We start from the raw sequence: 19,466 nt of genomic DNA, 5'->3' as shown, positions 1-19,466 counted from the left end.
GATAGTTCTCCCAGTTACCCATCTGGAGTGAGCCACGTTGAGGAGGCCACAGGAATGCTATACTGGGGCCAGGCCAGGATGGTGGGGATGTCCCAGAAGGGCTGCCTGGCAGGATGGAGTTCCATCCACCCCCAGCACCAACTGGCCAGCACTGCTCCTTGAAGGGAGAACTGTGGACCTGAATGGTCCCTGGACTCCAAGCCCCAACTGCAAGGGCCTGTGTGTTTGCCCTCCTCCACCTGTCTATCCCCCTCACCTCCCCTGTCCCGACCAGGCCTTCTTGCCCTCATCCCAGGAAGCCCTGACCATCCTGAGGATCAGTCCCGGGAGAGTTCTGAGGCAGCCTGGGAGGAGCCTTGCTAGGAGCTGCCCAGGGCAGCTGGGTGTTCTTGCCTGACAATCGTTCATCTTCCTCTTACACACTGAAGTGCAGGGGCTGGGTCTTTCTAAAACTGCATCGGTCCACCTCCCTCATTCCTCTCAAATCCTAAGGATAAGGTCCTTAGCTTGGATGAAACAGTATTTACCCCACAGGGCTTTGGACAAAGTGGAGTGACCATCACTCTAAATGGCTCCACGGCACAGGGTCTGGCACATAACAGGAAGTCAGTGGTGGGTGGTGGCCTTCCCCTGAGTGCTGCCCCCGGGCAGGCCAAGTCCATTCATTCTCAAACGTGCCTTCCCTCCTGAAGTCCGCCAGGGACCCTGGCCCGATAACTGCAGGTCTGAGCTCTGGGGCTTCTCCTAATGTGACCAGACCATTGGGGTTAATGTTTCTGTCCCCTGCCTGTCTTGCTGGCCTGCGGCGGCCATGCAGATTGTGATGTCCCCGAGGCAGGGCCTGGGTCTCCTTGGCCTTCCCGGCTCCAGGATCCAGCCCCAGCTGGGCACTTAGTAGGTGCTGGGTCAGGTGTTGGAAGGAATGAGTGGATGCTGAGCTGAGAGCTAATTCACTCAGCAAACATTGCTCAGCCCTGCTCAGTGCCAGGCCTGGTGGGCACCCCTGTCCCAGCCCCCGCCCTCCAGCACTCACCGGGCCTCTTTGCCTGTCATGTGCTACTGTGGTGGGTGTGTGGACCACTGGCCAAAGAGGGAGGAGGACAAAGTCTCTGATGGTGGTCCTTGAACCCTCAGCACCCACTCTGCTGGTACTCACGTCTCCTCTTATCTCTGACCAGACCTCGAAAAGCCAAGAACCCGTTCTATTCGTCAATTATCTGCTGTCTGTGCTGAGAGCAGGGCTGCCTGGACAGATAAAACCCCAGGGGAGGGGCAGGGGGCCAGGAAACAGACAGGGTGCAGGAGTGGAGCCCCCTCCTCCGGTGGGCACACACCACGGTGGGCATGCACCCTCACACTCTCACACACAACGATGGGGACATCTCTGGCACACCTATCACCCCTCTCACATGTACACGCAGCTCCACACCCTCACAAGGCCCTCCTGCGTGCACCTCTAGTGCACACGAACCCATAATCACGCCTGGATCGCTCCCGCAGCGTGTCCCCTACACACATTGCTTCCCACACCCACGGTCACGTGCACGCTACGCGGACACACCCTCCCCCAACATCAGCCCACAGAGCCTGCTCCCATCTGCCCCGCCCACCTCTGCACACTCATCCTCCGCCTTGACAATCACACACACCTCTGGCACGCACGCGTGTCCATACGCATGTTCTCCATGCACACGCCTTGCCAGCACCCATGCTGAGGGCTTCCTCCATGTTCCTCAAGGTGGAGAGTGGTGCCAGAATGGACTGGTCTTATGGGGTTTCTGAGGGCAGATGGATCATTACCTGGAGCCGGTTGGTTTGGTCTGAATTTTTGGCTGTGGAATCAGGAGACCTGGGTTTGAGTCAGAGGTCTAAATTCACTAACCATGAGGCGCCTGGATGAGTCCCTTTCCCAGTCCAGACCTTGGTTTCCTCATCTGTGAGATGGGAACAATACCAATCCCAGTGGGTGTTTCCAGGATCCAATCAAGTGCTGTCATGGAAGTGAAAATGTGAACATAGAGAGGGTCAGTGTGTATTATTATTGCTGTTTGCTGCCGTTGTTGATTAATGGGGTAATCAATCAAAAAACCTTTGTTTTTTAATTATTTTTTATTTTTTATATTTTTGTCCATGCCACACGGCATGTGGGATCTTAGTGCCCTCACCAGGGATCCAACCCCAGGCCCCCTGCTGTGGAAGTGCAGAGTTCCCCTGCCAGGGAAGTCCCAGTAGTTCATTTCTTTTTATTGCTAAGTAGTATTCCATAGTCTGGATGTACTAGAGTTTGTTCAGCCATTCACCTCATGGAGGACATTGGGTTGTTTACAGTCTAGGGCTAACACATAAAACTGCTATGAACATTTGTGTACAAGTCTTTGCATGGACAGTTATTTCCTTTCCTCATGGGTGAGTGGGAATGGAATGGCTGGATCATATTGTAGATAGATTTTTTTAAGTTATTTTATTTTATTTTATTTTTTAATTTTTGGCTGCATTGGGCTTTCTCTAGTTGAGACAAGAGGGGGCTACTCTTTATTGTGGTGTGCAGGCTTCTCATTGCGGTGGCTTCTCTTGTTGTGGAGCACGGGCTCTAGGTGCGCGGGCTTCAGTAGCTGTGGCACGTGGGCTCAGTAGTTGTGGTGCATGGGCTTAGTTGCTCTGTGGCATGTGGGATCTTCCCGGACCAGGGCTCGAACCCGTGTCCCTGAATTGGCAGGTGGATTCTCAAGCACTGAGCCACCAGGGAAGTCCCAGTAGATAGACGTTTAGCTTTTTTTAAAATTAAATATCTATTTTTAAAAATTTATTATTCATTTATTTACTTAATCTATTTTTGGCTGTGTCAGGTCTTAGTTGCAGCACACGGGATCTTCGTTGAGGCATGTGGGATCTTTCGTTGCGGCGCATGGGCTTCTCTCTAGTTGTGGCGTGCAGGCCCCAGGGTGCATGGGCTCTGTAGTTTGTGGCACGTGGGCTCTAGCTGAGGTGTGGGCTCAGTAGTTGTAGCACGGGGGCTTAGTTGCCCCGGGGCATGTGGGATCTTAGCTCCCTGACCAGGGATTGAACCCGAGTCCCCTGCATTGTAAGGTGGATTCTTTAGCACGGGACCATCAGGGAAGTCCCAATCGGGGTCCTTTGGAGGACTGGGAGACCCTATCAAGGTGCTTGTGACCAGGAAAACCTGGCCTGATCCTGGTAACCTTGAGGGTTCGACACCCTCCACCCCAAATCACTGGGACCCTGCCTGGGTCTAGTGCCTCACCCAGGATGCTCTGCAGCAAGCCTATCCCCCCGCATGCCCTCAGCTGGTCCACAGCTGCCTCCCGACCACCTCCTCCGTCCACGCTCAGGCCCCCCTGCACCCAAGACGTTGGGGTAGATTTCCTTGCAAGACTTTCCCACCCAATTCCCAGCGTTACAGCGGAGGGTGACAGCATCGGTCATAGCAGCTCTGCGGGCGGCCTGGGCGGCAGGGCCGATGTGGGAGCACACGGAGATGTGACTGGGGTGTCCGTGTGGGTCTGGGCAGTAGGAATGTAGCCCGCGGCTGTGCAGATGTGTGGTGTGTGGGCATGGCTGTGCTGTCTGGGAGCGTGTGAGCGTGTGTGTGTGTGTGCGCGCGCGCACATGGTGGGTGTGTGTGTGCTAGTGCTTCTGTGGTGCTGGGGAACGTGAGTGTGGAGATGTGTGTGTGTCTGTGTAGATGTGTCTGTCTAGGAGGGTGGCTGCAGTGTGGGTGTGCGTGGGAGTGTATGTGTGTGCTGTGGTGTGGTGTGTGTGTCTGTCTGGGTGTATCTGTCTGTCTGGCCGTGGGCGTGTCTCTCTGGGCGGGTGGCTGCTTTGCGGTGCGGCGTGGGCTTCTCTGTGCTCCTGCAGCGTGTGGGGTGAGCGTGCGGGGCGGCGCGAGGGGGCGGCGGTGTGCGCAGCAGCGGCGGGCGGGCGCGCGGGCCGGCGGCCAGGGCGCGTCCCCGCTTCCCCGCACACAGTGGCTGGGCTGACAGCCGGGCGGAGAAGAAAACTAGACGTCAGGGAAATCAGTCAGAGACAAATCGATTCCCTTCAGAGGTGAGAAAAAGCAGATGCTGCAGCTGCTGGTGGCCCGTTCGGCTCTGAGCCACATCCCTCCCCAGCCCGAGCCCCCTCCCCCAGTGCTCTTGGCTGCCGATGTCCGCCCAACCCCCTCTGCCTTTGTTAGGGGCCCTGCGGCGGGCCTGCTGCCTGGGCTGCCTCCTCCCTTCCCCGGCAGGCAGGCAGAAGCCCGTGCGGGGCGTGAGTGTGCGTGAGAGATTGGGGGTACAGACCTAGTTGTGGGCCTTGCCTGATGGCAGAGCCCCCTTAGGGTCTTCAGAGACGTTGGGCCAGCGACTTGGCTAAGGACATCCAGGGAGCTGGAGGTGGCACTGTCCCTGAATTCAGGCCTGCTGGGTGCCAACCAAGGGGGATTTTGCCCACCTCCTGCTCCCCCACTCAGGGGCTCTTTGAGCAAAGCCCCCTTTTCCTCCCTCCATCCTGTGTTCAGGGATAGCACAAGAGTTGCTGCCCCTGGGCAGCGCTGGTGCCGCATCCTTCCTCCCGGTGCTCGAGTCGGTCCCCGGGGGGGCGGGGTCTGGGGCTGTGGGGTGGGGCCCTGACACCCTGCCTGGGTCTTGCTGGCACCCGGCTGCCCGGTGGTTCCTCCCCCCCGCCTCCAGGCCCTCCTCTCTGCCACCCTCTTTTCCATTGGGTTGTAACACCCAGAACAAATCAGGAAACAAGGGCAAAGTCTCTTAGAAACAGACCCATCTGGAGTCAGGGCTCTGTCTTCGATGTCCCGGGCTCTCATGGCCAGCCTCTGCAGCCACCTGCTCGGTAGACCTGCCGAGCTTTTGTTCTGGGCCAGGGCCTGGATTTGGAAGTGAGCAAGACAAGCAGGGCCTGCCTTCAGGGAGCCTCACATCCAGCTGGGAAGACACACCTTGACTCCAGCTGGGATGAGAAGTAAGGGTGGGGAGAGAGGGAGGGCAGGGTCCCAGCCATAGACAGCCCTGGTGCCCTCGGCTCCACCCTCCTTTCCAGGAGCCCATGGGCTCCTAGCTTCAGCTCAAGCTGGTTCCTCAGCCACATTGCCCCTGCCCCCTACAACTGTCCACTTGCCCACCTCCTCCCCAGCGAGTGCTCTCCCAGGTCCCGCCTCTCTTCCACACTTGAGCCCCGGCTAGGACGGATGGCTCTGCCAGACCCACGCTCTATCTGCCTTCCTTGTTAGGACAGTCGGCTTCATCCAGCATGGATGCCCCACTGTTTTAGTGTGAAGCTGCTCCATTGAGCAGAGGGCGGGTGAAGTGGCTGTTCCAGGGGCTTGGTTTCTGGGATGGCTGCACCAACAGACTCCCCCCACCGCAGACCCTGTCCTCTGCCCATGAGGACCCTGGTCTCTGCTCCCCACTCTCAGGCACGTCCTGACCAGTGTCCACCTGCTGGGGCCCTCCATGGCCATCCCTAGCCACACTCTGGAATCCAGAGCCTGTACTGAGAAGCCTGTGTTCCCTGGCTCTCCCAGACCTGACTGTGAGTCCTGGGCCAGGCACTAAACCTCTCCGGACCTTGTGTTCTACCTAGCTAAAAGGATGAGGAATCAGACCTTTTACAGCCCCAGAGGGCCCCAGAGTGGGATCTGCTCGGAGTAACAGCTGTGTTTTTGTTACTGCTGGTCAGGGGATGGCTCATGGAATCCTTTCCAAACCCCACCCCTGGCCTAGATTCCCCAGTGGCCAGCCAGATGGGAGAGGCCATGGATTGATCTACAAACATTGATTGAACCAATTTGGGGCCAAGCCCACGGGCAGACAGCACCTGGCCTAGTGCCTGGCCCATGAGATGTGTCCAAAAAATTAACAGCGGAGAGAAGGAATAGATGGAGTCGTGAGTGTGGACATTGCTGGCATGTCCCTGGCCCCCAGGAGCTTTCAGTCTCACTGGGATGCATTGGGTTTCTGACTCCAGCTCTGCTTCTGACCGCTCCTGGCCTTCCTGTTTGTCCCTCAGTAACATCGGCAGCTCTGTGACCTTGAAGATCATTTCCTGCTGGGATATTAATACCACCACTAATAATAACAGTAGCCATCGAGGCAGGAGCAAGCATACTAATATTAGCCGCACCTGTTGAGGGCCCAGCACGTGCCAGGCCCCCGCATGTGTTCTGATGTCAGTCCTCCCCTGAGCCGTGAGCTGGACTTACCATCTCCATGTTGACAACAAGAGGACGGATGCTCTGCACTTGCCCAGGGTTTCAGAGCTAGGATAGAACTCAAGACTGTTTTGGTTGGGCTCTGAGGATGGCAAAGCACAGAGGTACTCAGCTGACCTCAAGTAAGGGAGGGCTGAATGGAAAGAGGAACATCATGGGGGCCTGGGGTGAGCCGGTTCCCTGGGCTGCAGGCAAGGCTGGACTGCGCTGTGGAGCCACAGGAGCTGGGGCCCCATGCAGCAGAGAACCCCCCGGGGCTGCAGTGCTGGCATCACCCTCAGTGGGCCTCCTCCTTCCCAGCTCTCTGCTCTGTCTGTCCCACGCCAACTCCCACGTTCCCTTCTTCCTCTCTGTGTGTCTGTGCTGGACCCCTGCTCCTCACGGATGTGGCTGCCTGGCAGCTCCACTCTCCACTGGGACTCTGTCCACGCCTCCTTTCAGGCCCTCTCCCCCAGCTGCCTGCCCAATTCACTTCTTATTTCCCAGCTCAAGGTCAGCTTCCCACCCTGCCAGGTCCCCTGCCCCAGCTGCCCGTTGTCAGGCCCCAGCCCTCGTGCAGTCAACGGCGGTTGGACGGGCACTTTCCGTTCACCCAGAGGGTCTCAAACTTGGTCTCAGGACCTGTTATGCTCTTAGGAATTACCGAGGACCCCAAAGAGTTTTTGTTTATGGGGTTGTGTCTATTGATATTTACCACATTTGAAATGAAACTGAGAAATCATAAAATATTTATTCTTGAAGAACAATGAGAATAAATCATTACATATCAACCATTAACGTATTTCTCAGGACAAATAACTATTTTCTAAAATGAAAAAATTTGAGTGGTACCACTGTATGTTTTCACAGTTCTCTTTAATGGTTTACTGGGACTTCTCTGGTAGTGCAGTGGATAAGACTCTGTTCTCCCAATGCAGGGGGCCTGTGTTTGATCCCTGGTCAGGGAACTAGATCCCATATGCATGCTGCAACTAAGAGTTTGCATGCCACAACTAAGAGTTCACATGCCGCAACTAAGAGTTCGCATGCCACAACTAAGGAACCCGCCCACTGCAACTAAGACCTGGTGCAACCAAAATAAATAAATAAATAAATATTTTTTTAAAATGGTTCACTTAAGAGAAGACGGTTGGGTTCTCACGTCTGCTTCTGCATTCAATCTGTTGAAGCCGCTGGAAAACTCCACTGTAGGTTTGCAAAAGGAAGAGGATAAATAAGGCAAATAACACCTTCCAACCTTGCAGAGCCTCTGAAAGACTAGGTGTCTTAGATCGTTCCTGATATGACCCCTACACAGGCTCCTCAACCTGACAAATGCCACAGGAACCCAGCCAAAGGCCGAACACCAGGCCCAAGAGCTCAGTCCTGAGAGCTGTGAGCTGGAGCAGCGGGAACAAGGAGAGCGAGTGGGCCGAGAGCAGCTTCCTGGAAGACATATAAGGTGAATGGAGCCATGGCAGATGGGCATCTTTGGAGAGGCAGAGGGGAGAGGGAGTTTTCTGGGCCCTGGGAAATGATTGGGCACATCTTCAAAGTGGAACAGAGAGGCATGTGGCCAAGGCTGGCTGAGACCTTAAGGGCCCTGAGCTCTGAGAAGATGCTTGTTCCCACCCTGCATAACTCAGGATAAAGTTTACTTTCCATAGCAACACTAAGCTTCCTTGTATGTTGAAATTAAATTAGCCCCTTTCTAGTTTCTGGATTGCAAAGCTGGATAAGTGCACAGAGGCAGAACTTGTCTCATTTGGGGAGCCGTGTTGTGTTAGTGCCTGCGCCGTGGGCTCGCTCTACCTCGTGGGTCATGTATGGGCACTCGGAGTAGGTGATGGGCAGGGTGGGCGGGGATGAGGGACTTAGAAAGGCCTGCCAGCGCTCCCAGAGCACCCAGTGATTCCAGGCACCTGCTGCTGAGGGAGGGTCTGAGCAGCCTAGCCTGCAGTCGGTGGAAGGGGGTGCTGTGGTAGAAGCCCTGGAATCCCCAAATCTGGGGTGGGGGGGGAACAGTCATCCCCATGGCTACTGATCTTTCTACATCCTTGTGAGGCGGTGGACCCTGGAGAGTTGGGGGGAAGAGTACTCTGGAGGGAATGACCCCCACCCAGCAGAGAGCGGGAGGAAGTGGGGCTTGGTTAGGGCAGAGGTCTCAGGGCCATGTGATGGTCTGTGGAACCCCAGCTGTGAACCCGAGCTCTGCCACTTACTCCAGGCCTCAGTTTCCTCATCTGTAAAGCAGGGATGAGGACATCCAGCTCACGTGGTTGTCTGGAGGTGACACGAGAAGGTGAAGGTGAAATGAGATAAAAGGGATAAAGCGGGCGGTACAAAGAATTGGGCCAGCTCCACAAGGCACGAGCTTCCTTTCACTTGTGTTCGGTGCTATAATCAGATCCTGGTTCACAGGAATTGCTCTATAGATACCTGTTGAATGAAAGAATTAATAAATGAATGCAACGGCGGCTCAGTTAATGCCAGTTCCTTCCCTAGGCAAGGCCTAGGCCAGCCACCTCAGGCGGGGAAGCTAAGACCCAGAGAGGGGAAGGGACTTGTCTAAGGTGGTGCAGCAAGTTAGTGCCTGAGCTGAATCCTGGACGGAAGCTCTGCTGCCATCAGCCATGCGAGGAAGGGTGTCTGTGGGAGGGTCTGGGTCCTCCTCTGTGGCACGTGTGCATTAAAAAAAAATTTTTTTTATATATTAAAAAAAATATTTATTTATTTTGGTTGCACCAGGTCTTAGTTGCAGTGGCCGGGCTCCTTAGTTGTAGCATGAGTGTGCATGCAAGCAATCGTGTGTGTGTGTGTGTGTGTGTGTGTGTCTGGGAAGCCAGGAGACTCGATTCCCTCCTTTCTGGGGTTCTTCCCTCCTGCAGGGAGGCCTGTCGTGGGCGGCTGTTCTGCATGGCCTCTGCACACCTCACCTATTTAATGGGATTTTTGTGCAGCCTGAACTCCCTGCAGGGAGGTGCTCTCATTCTGGACGTAAGCCCTGTCTGCAACGATGCCATCAAAGCTTTGAAGAGAGCCCAGGCCAGCTGCTCCAATATGGGATGGAGACGGGAGCAGAATATTGGAAGAGGTGGGAGGTGGTGGTGCTATCACATCGCCCTTTGCATCCCAGGGCTGGGAGAGGCAGCTTTCTCCTCCCTCCTGCAGCTTTCTCCTCCCTCCTCCGCCACCCTGGACACCGGCTTGGCATCCAAAGAGTGTTGAAGTCGGTGGCTCTGTTCTGCTCCAGCCCTTCTCAAAGCATGGCCCAAGGAGCAGAAGCAACAGCATCAACTGGCAGCTGGTTAGAAATGCAGACTCTGGGCCCCACCTCAGACCTACAGCGTCCAAATCTCTGGAGGTGGGACCCAGGAATCTGCATTTTACAAGCATCCTCCTTGGATGCTTATAAAAGTTTAAAAACCACTGCTTTACACACTTGCTCAACAAAAATATGACATCCAGCAAGGCTGGGATTAAAAGAGGGTGGGTGTTTCCTGGTTAGACTTAGAAACTTATAGAAACTCTTCGGTTGTCTGTTCGATTGTCTGTTTGTTGGTCTCTCCATCCATCCATCAGCCCATTTATTATCTGGTAGACATTCAGTTGCACCTAGAAGTTGAAATGGGAAAGGTTGCCCCCACCCTGCCCCCTCCAGCTTGCAGTGAAGCTCTGCTGTGAGACTGAGGAAGTGGGCTTCTGTCGCCTTGATTCTCTAGGTGGTCCAGTGCTTCTGCGGGGCAGTTGCTTGTTTGAATCTGAGCCTAATGAAGCCACCCTAATGCAAAGTGTACAAGAGGGAAGGGGACGGAGACAACTTTTATTTGGCATCTGTCGTGCGCTGGGCATTTCACCCTCCCGAACTCGCTTCCCGCTGGGTAGTATTATTCTCATTTTACAGAGGAGGAAACTGAGGCTCAGAGAGGTGAAGGGACTTAACTAAGGCTGCAGAACCTGAGATATGATAGAGTCAGAATGTGAACCCAGTTCCTCCTGCCACCAGAAGCTGTGCCCTTTCTTCTGTTCCATGTTGCCAGGATCTTGGAGGACCTGAGGATCAACAGCTAGAAGCTGAAGGGCAGTCTGATTTGGGATGTGCTTCTAACCATCTGTACTGTCTGGAGGTCAGCCAGCTGCCTGTAAGGTAGTGAGCTCCTTGTCAGTGGAGCTGTGCAAGCAGAGACCAGGAAATCCGGTGGCCATGGTGGTGGTCGTGTGTGTGTGTGTGTGTGTGTGTGTATGTGTGTGTATATAGGGCAGTATTGAGACTGGTAACTTTGAGGGCCTTCTGTCCTTCTAGGTAGGCCTGCTCAGGCCTGCTCTGGGGTCAATGCCCCCATGGATAGAGGCTCTGCCACCAGCTGCTCATTATCCGTGGCTCCTCTAAGGGGACCCTGCCAGATCCCAAACAGGAAACCTGTCGAGAAAGCTGTAATTAGAGCCGGGAGCCACAGGCCCGAGAGGTGCCTGCTGTAGCTTCAAGTGCAGACATGCTACCCTGGTGAAGTCCCTGGGCAAGAACCCCGTGAGTCAGGCACTCAGATCCTCTCCCTGCATGTGACACCCCCACCCACCCACCCAATTCTCCCTGGAAGGAGACCAGTGTTCCCTGGGAGCCTACTGGGTGTCTGGGTTTCACATATGTTCTCTCTTCCATTCCTCCCCAGAAACCTGGAAGTGAGGCGGCGTTCACCATGATGCAGAGAGGAGCCCAAGGCCCTGAGAGGTCATATGACTCACTCAAGGTCATCCTGCCTTAGCAGAGATGAAATGAAGCCCTGCCTTTGTGAGTACCTGGTCTAACCTTGTCATCATTCTGGGGGAGGCTTCGAGTCAAAGGCGGGGTGCAAGAGCCCAGTAGCACAGGTAGAGGAGGCCTAGATGGTCCTGGCTGGGTCCTGGGTCCATCCCGACTGAATGTGACTTCCTTCAGCTTCTGTGAATCTGCCACAGAGGGGTGGGTCCCTGCCATGCTCCCCTATCAGGCTGCGGGGCCACCCATGGCGACTGTGGTGGTTTAAAAACATGGCCACAAATTCTTCAACACTCCTCCTATTGAGAAATAACCTCTGTGTCCCCTCCCCTTTAGTCTGGGCAGATTTGTGACTGCTTCACTCCACAGAGAATGGCAGAAGTGATGCTAAGTCAGTAAAGACCATGCAGCTTTCCTTTTGTTCACTGGAGCTCATTTGCTCCTGGAGCCCTGAGCCACCATGTAAGAAATAAGAAGAATCACTGACCTGAGGCTGCCATGTTGTGAGGAAGCCCAAGTCACATGGACAGTCCATGTCTAGGCACCCTGGTTAACAGCCCCAGCTGAGCCCAGTCATCTAGCCTCTCCAGCTGTTTGCGTTTTCCCAGCTGAGGTGTCAGACATCATGGAGCAGAGACCAATCATCCCTGCTATGCTCTGTCTGAACCCCTGGCCCATAGAATCTGGAAGCAGGGTAAATTGTTTTGTGCCACTGTTTTGGGGTGATTTGTTATGCAGCGATGGATAACCAGTACAGCTATGCCAGCTGGGACGTACCGTGCAGTCATCTCAGAGGTCCCACCCAGACCATCTTTTCCTCATGGCCCCTGGGCAGCTGGCTGGGCTCACACTTTCCATGCAAATCATTGCTCCAAGGGAAGGGTACATGATTGGTGGTGGTGGTGGGGGCTCTGTATCTCCTGGGGGGGTGCATCTGCTCAGCTTCCTCTGCCCACTCCTTTCTCAGAAATAAGTTCCCAAATCCGGATCTGCCTCAGGCCCTCTTGTGTGTGATTAAGAGTCCTGATCCCCACTTTACCTCTTCTTAGCTCTGATGTCTTGGGCAAGCTACTTAGCTCAGTTTCTTTAGTCTGTAAGATGGGGGTGATAATTACATTCGTCAGAGGGTTATTGTCAGCAGTGCCGTACACATAGCAAGCACGCTGATTGGTGTGGCTCATTATTATCCTTGAAGTCACTCTCTTCTTGGCCCCTTGTGCTATCTCCAGGTGCACTGGACTTTACAGTTTACAAGGTACCCTCTAGTTCCCCCAGCAACCCTGTGGGGCAGGTCAGTATTATTGCCATTGAATGGATGAGAAAACTGCAAATCTCGGATGTGGCTCGTGTCCATGGCCTCAGATATAGGCCCTTTGTCCTCCTCTTGTCGAACTTCTTCTGGAATTTTCCTCTTTGTTCCCCCCTAGGGCTCCTGGCTGACTTGCCTGGTCTCCTCTTTACTTTTGCTCTCTCCTGCCTCTGGACTTCTGGAGTCTCAGCCTGTGTGGCTTTGGATAACTTCCTCTTTCTGTGTCTCAGTTTCCTCCTCCATAAGATGAGGGAGTTGGGCTGGCTGATGTCGAAGGGCACTTTCAGCTCTAAAACAATCGAGTTTGTTTTCATATCCGGGAGTGGCTTGTTCTCAGGACTGCCTGCTGCTCCTCTCCAAGCTGAGTCTGTCTTGGCTGTGAACAAACCAAGAGGGCCTGATATCCATGATTCCTGGGCAGCAGGGCCAAGCTCTGAGAATGGGGGAAGGGGGAGCACCCATGAGTTGGAAGGACCCAGAGAGGATGCTGGGGCATTTGTTCCCAGCTTGGCCACATTTGTAGTTCTGCCTGAGATTGATCCTGACAGTGGCTGGGTGAGGGACCCAACCCAACCAGGCCTGGCCTCTGGGGCCCCTCCTAAGGCTGTTCTTAGTGGCGTCTCTGGGCAATGATGGGTTCTTTGGCATCCTGATTTCTGGTGGTCTAGCCATGGCTTCTTCACCTGCCAGGTATTTCCCAGGCCCACCTCAGGCCTCACTTCCTCCAGGCAGTCTTCCCTGATGTGCAGCATTAGGCCTTTTCTCTCTCCTACCATAGTGACCTGGGCTTCCCATCAGGACCCTTGTTGAATTGTGGTCTGTAACTGCCTGTTTACTTACAGATTCTCCTCCAAGACCTTGAGCCCTAGGAAGCCAGGGTTCATGTCTGTCCTGCTCACCTCTGCTTCTCTAATGCCCTGTACAATGCTGGCACTACTTAGGTGCTCAGGAAGTATAGGTGACATGAAAGAATTTTAGATAAATAAATAAATAGCAACCAATGCTATTAGCAGTAATAGCAATAATGCTCCCTGCTTAAAATATCCCAGCCTCATCTGCCTGTACCTTAAGCTAGGCCAGAAGAGGATGGCTTCCATAGCATATTAGTTTGGTCCCTGTAGGACTACTTCTCTTGAACTGTCTCTTTGTATGATGTCATTCCCCAGAAAACATCTCCATGAGATTTGTTTCGTGTCTATTCGTAGAATTTTATAATGAAGACTGCCAGGAAATATTCCTGCTCTATAATCAGAAGCAGTTATGATTTTCCTAAATATCAGGCTTTATTTATATATTTATATTTTATTTCATGGAATCGTGTAACTGAGCAGGTTTCCCCTTTTGCACTTGCTACCAGGAAGCTCAGATTGACAATCTGGATCCATTGAAACAACGTTTAGAACTTTGTAGTCCTCATTTCTGAACTAGTCATATTTCTGTCTCATTTAATGTCCTTTCCTCTGTTTTGCCTCTATACTTTCTTATCAATTTCTAATTTATGTTTTATTGCAGTACTTTAGGTATCCCTGTAAATCCCTTATGGGTTTGTGTATGTTTTAAATCATTTTTCTTGGAACAAGGCAAGATATTACCAAGTGCATACACATGGTACTTCTGAGCACATTGATCCCAGATTGACCCAGGATTCCGTTACAGGCTGAAGAGTGCTGGTGCTGGGCCTGCTCTCAGCCACACAGGCCTGTCTCCCTCTGGGCTCTGGCCACGCGGACTCCTGGCAGCCTGGTCCATGTTCTGTGGGCCGTGGCCTGCCAGGCCTTGTATGGGGTGGATGTCCCCTGACAAGAACAGGGCTTCTTCCTGAGCAGTTGGCCTCACTGCCCTGCTGCTGCTTCCTGACCAGCCTCATCTCTGTGGTTCCTCACCCCCTGCCTCATCCCCCTTCTGTGATGATGCTTAATACTTCTCCCGAGAAACTGGCTTGGCTGCCCTCACAGCTAAGACTCGACCTTGTCCCTTGGATGTAGCCTGATTCCAGTTGCCACGGGCAATCACACTCACCATCAGTCAGGCCAGGGCGACTGACCTCCAGACCATGAGAACACACCCTGGACAGCTTGAGTCAGCACCAGGGGTGGGGGAGCTAATAGTAAATAGGCATAAAGTTAAGTGTTATCATTTTATCTTTGGAGATGAACATTTACCCCCAGAGATAGCAAAGGAGGGTAGTATGAACCTGTTTGACAAATGGAGAAACGGAGGTTCAAAAGGATGTGATTTTCCCAAGGTCACACAGGAAGTCAAAGGACCAGAGGGCTTTGCCTTCCAGACTGGGGCTGGGTCCACTCTACCTCCTTCCACCGCCGAGGTAGGGGCCTGAGTCTCCAGTGGAGATTGGGCTGAGGGGGTCTCCAATCACTCACTCCCTGGCAAGGAGACCCCTCTGAGGGTCACAGTCCTCTGAGAGCCCCATTCCCAGCCAGAGCCATCAATTGCCAACAGGGCGTAGGGCCTGCGAAGTTCCCTTCATTTCCTCTGCAGAGCTGCCTGGTTGTGGAGATTCAGCCCACGTGATCTGACGATCTGCCTGCTGGGTGCAGAAATGAGGAAGGGGAGGCGGGAGGAGGTGTGTGGGGTGCTGAGGCCTCTGCCTCAGGAAGCTTCATTTTGGTCTCTGCCAGAATTCAGAGCCCGGCCGTCTGATCGAGTGAGGCTGCCACACGTTTTCCCTAGAGCCGTACCCTCTATCCTTTTTACGAGGCTGTAGTGTTCAGAGCTGGTCATTTTGGAAGTAGGGGAGCCGGGGGATTGTAAGTCTCCTATATGGACATCCAGACAGCTGGTGTGGGCCCTCCTTCTCTGAGTGACTGCAAACAGGTCCCTTGACTCTGGGGGTCTGAGTTTTGTCATCTGTCAAATGGGATCCGGAGTCTTTGCCCACCTCTCTCTCACTGGTGTTGTGATAACCAGAACCTATTTGTTCTAGAATGTTTCCCCACCTCACATCTGAGATGCTGTGCAGAAACAGTTCCCCAGGGGACTCTGTGTACCTCCTTGCCGCCCACTTGTGTTGCTGGAGGAAACAAAACCCCTCCAAAAAACAAAAGACATCAGCGCATCAGAATGCACGGAGTGGATGGCGGTGTTTGGATTCTCTTCCGTATCAGAGCTGTATTCATGCAATGAGAATTTGTTAAGGTTTTGTTCAGTTTACAAATATTTGTCAAGTTCCTGCTTCGTGCTCAGCCCCCTGCTCCATGTTGGAGCTGCAGAGGTGATAAAGCACTCTGGGGGTGGGCGTGCGGGGAGAGCCGGACCTGGCTCTGGTCCCCATCTCCTCGGTGACCTTGGGCAAGTCACTTCACCTCTCTGAGCTTGTCCCCTCTGTGAGCTGGAGATAATGCTAGCCACCTTCCTCATAATGTTGCAAGGATCAAGTGAGGAAATGCGATGTTCTTCTTAGCAGTGACTGAAGCACCAAGTGTGGTTATTGTTTTATCGGGAGTGTTGGGAAGACATGGGTCCTGCTCCCATGGCAGCGTGGTTAGGGAAGTTATTAGTTATGGTAACGGGAGATTTGGGCTGGGGGGAGCGGACATAAGATGCTGTGGACGCACAGGGGAGCCGGGGGGATTTGTGGCCTTGGTGATGATTTCCTAGCAAGCAGCTGTGAGCCCTGCCCAGGACTGCGGATGGAAGGCACACATGGGATTTAGAACAGACCCTTCTACATTCCTGGGGAGACAAATCTTGTGTATGCTAGCTCTCTTACTCAGATGCTGCCCTCAAATTATTCTGTTGGCATTTTCAGGAAAATTACAACCATGTGCATCTTGGAATGGGGTTCAGGGGAGGGGGAGGGTGGTAGTGGTGGTGGGTGTCTTAGTTGGGCTGGCTGCTCTAACGAATACCACACACTGGTGGCTTAAACAGCAAACATTTATTTCTCACAGTTCTAGAGGCTGGAAGGCCAAGATCAGGGTGCTGGCTGATTCTGTGTCTGGTGAGAGCCCACTGCCTATTTTGCTCTGTCCACACATGGCAGAGACCATTTCTCTAGTGCTTCCTCTTATAAGGGCACTAATTTCATCAAGAGGGTTCCACCCTCATGACCTAATTCTCTTTCAAAGGCCTTCCCTCCAAATACCATCACTTTGGGGGTTAAAGCTTCAACATATGATGTTTAGGGGGACACAAACATGCAGCCCATGGCAGGGGGTTAATTCTTTGAAGGTGTCATGGTACTGGTAGTGTTGGCTGTGTGGTGGGGAGAGAGTTCCAGGTGAGGGGAGGGCAAGGGGTGTGCAGGTGCCTGGTATGCGTAGAGCAGAGTGAGGAGGCCTGTCCCTCCAGGCCCTCCTGCCACCCGCTTCTTTCCCCTGCCAAGTCAGAGTATGCAGCAGGTCCACTGGTCAAGGATGGAGTGCCCAGGTTGGGGGGTGTTCTGGTTCTCTGGCAGCGTGGGCAGGGCTGAGTCGGAATGGGGCATGGGGAACACAGGTTTGGGATGCAAAAGGCTATTGAGGCAGCTGGGGCAATTCTTCAGGTTAGTGGAACTAACTTTCGGTGTAAGAATGGGTTTTCAGATTCTGCCAGGTTGGATGGGTCCTCAAAGCCCTGCCCTATATGAGCCATCTGTGCTGCTGGGTTTTCTCCATTTCCCCCTCACATTCCTTTTCCACCCTTCTCCTCCCTGTTCTGTGCTCTGGGAACATGGTCCCTATGGACTAAAGCAAACAATTGACATAACTAACTACTCCAAACATTGTGGCCTAAAACACCCACCATTTGATTATGTTCATTAATTCCATTAGTTGGGAATTTGGAAAGTACACAGTAGGGACAGCTTGTCTCCACCCCACAGTGTCTGGGACCTCGGGCTGGAAGCCTCTAAGGCTGGGGATAGAATTATCTGAAATCTGCAGACTCACTCACTAACCTGTGTGACAATTGATACTGACTGTGGCCTGGGACCTCTGAGGTGGTAGTCCACAGGAAAATCTGTGTGTGGCCCCTCCACGTGGCTGCTTGGGCTTCCTCACATCACGGTGGCTCACTTCAAAGCGTGAGCATCCCAAAGAGAGCCAGGTGGAAGCTGCATCGCTTTTTATGACCTAACAGATATCACATAGTGTCACTTCCGCTGTAATCACAGCTATGCCCAGATTCATGGAGTGTTAAAGTCCTGCTATAAGAAGAGTGTGTGCAAGGGGAGCTATTGAAGCAGCCATTTGGAAAATGGCATCTGCCTCAGGATAAATCAGCAGGAGATCAGATTCGTTGATTCACTTACTCTCTGGTTCCATCCACAAACATTCCGTAGCTTCCTCCCGGCTGGACCGTTGGGTCAGTAATGACTGTGTTCCTCTAGCAAACGCCACAGCTCCTGTGGGTCTGTCTTCTCCTTCATGGCAGCTCCCAACCTACAGGCGTTTCTGGAATCATTCTAGGGGTGGCAGCAGCTCCCACTGTCGCTAACCCTGGGGTGCTTCACCAGTCCTTTATGCTTTCCTTTAACCCTGCTTACACTTTTAAAAAGCCTCTTCATTAAACTCTCTTCAGTCACCCTCTTGAGTGATCATTTCTGCCAGAACTGTCACCGATACACCGTATGTCATAGCAGGAAGCTGAGGCTCAGGATGCCTCCCACAGTGAGTGCCAGGAGGGGCAGGATTTGAGCCCTGAACTCCTGTCCTTTTTCCAGGCACCTCTCTTCCTTTTTCAGGCACCTCTAGTGATGTGTAGTAAGGGAGAGCTCATCTGAACAGCAGGGTCAGCCGAGCCCTGGAGCCCCGTTCTGCTGGGGCCCTCGAGCACCCCATCTTTGCCTGCTGGGCTCAGCTCGAGGCCTGGTGTAGCCTTGTTTGTGGCATCCCCAGGCTGGGGGAGTCCCCAGGCCCCGCCAAGCCCCTGGCCCTCCCTGGGTCAACTAGCAACAGAGGGCCCAGCAGAGTGAGAGACGTGTTCTCCCAGCTGCTCACAGGCACTGGGGCGTCAGGACCAGGAAGGAAATTGTGTCACAGCTGGACACCCAAACCAGGGAAGAGAAGGGGCTTGCCCGTGGTTACAGGGTGAGAATTCCCAGCCTAGTGCCAGCCTTGCACACCCTCCAGTCTAGGTCCCTAGGGTTTTTAAAGAGCTTTCATTCCTCACTAGATGAGTGATATCAGCAGTGATGATGATGATGATGATGATGATGTTGACGATGGAGATGGTGACAGCAAGTTTGCTGAGTAATTCCCATGAGCCGGGCACTTGACCTACATCATCTCATTTAAACTTCCTCCTTTTTAAGAGGACATGACATTTCTGGGGCCCCTCCTCTCAGGACTGTGCAAGTTCAGTGGCTCCTGGGGTGAGCTCCTCTCTCACTGCTGTGCCCCTGCTCACAACATCTCTGTAAAGCAGATCGTGTCTCAGATGATGGCACCACACTGCAGGGCAAAGTGACTTGCTCCGGGTCTCACGATTAGTAGGAGGCAGAGCTGGGATTTGAACCAGGCTCTGTCTGACTCTAAGCCCATGTTTTCATTATGTCCTTCCTACCCAGGAATGAACAGACTTGAGCGGATCAGGTGATTTGCCTCAGGCCACAGTGGTGTGGGGACAGGGATGCCCTTGAGCTCAGGTCTTCTTTCTCAGCAATGCCTTCGTGTGAGCGAGAGTCTGATTTTTCTCTTGGCAGTCCTACTGGTGCCACCTCAGGCTGGGGGGCAGTTAAAGGAAGATGAGGGGTGCAGGGCAATACCATGAAGGTGTCAGTTCCTTGAGGACAGGGCTCTTCTGTCTTAGTCACACCCCAACTCCCCAGCTCAGAGCCTGGGTACAGCCTAGGGTACTGACACTGGGGCGGCTTGTTGACTGAATCAGTGAAAGAATGAATGAGTGAATAAGTGAGCCCTGAAGATGAGAGGTGACCCAGTTAGGGGGCCAGGGACTAAAGGTCCTGGGGGCAGATGACTGCCTTTCACCTGGATGGCTTCCTGTTTATTTATTCTGGGGAAAATAATAGAAATACCAATCTGACGATGAAGCAAGGCTGTGTGCTAATTCTATTCCCAGATCAAATCACAGTGCGGGGAATGCGTTATCATCAGCGTGCTTACCTTGGGGGAACAGAGACAGAGAGTTTTATTAAATGAGACAATCTCCCTAAAAGGAAGCCTTACATTAGACTTTGGGCCTTAAATAATATTAGTGTCAAGAGCTGACAGACATTTTGCACGTGATATTGGGGA

This window comes from Hyperoodon ampullatus (assembly GCF_949752795.1).
Source record: "Hyperoodon ampullatus genome assembly, chromosome: 1".
NCBI lineage: Eukaryota > Metazoa > Chordata > Mammalia > Artiodactyla > Ziphiidae > Hyperoodon > Hyperoodon ampullatus.
Note: the sequence above shows the minus strand (reverse complement) of the source record.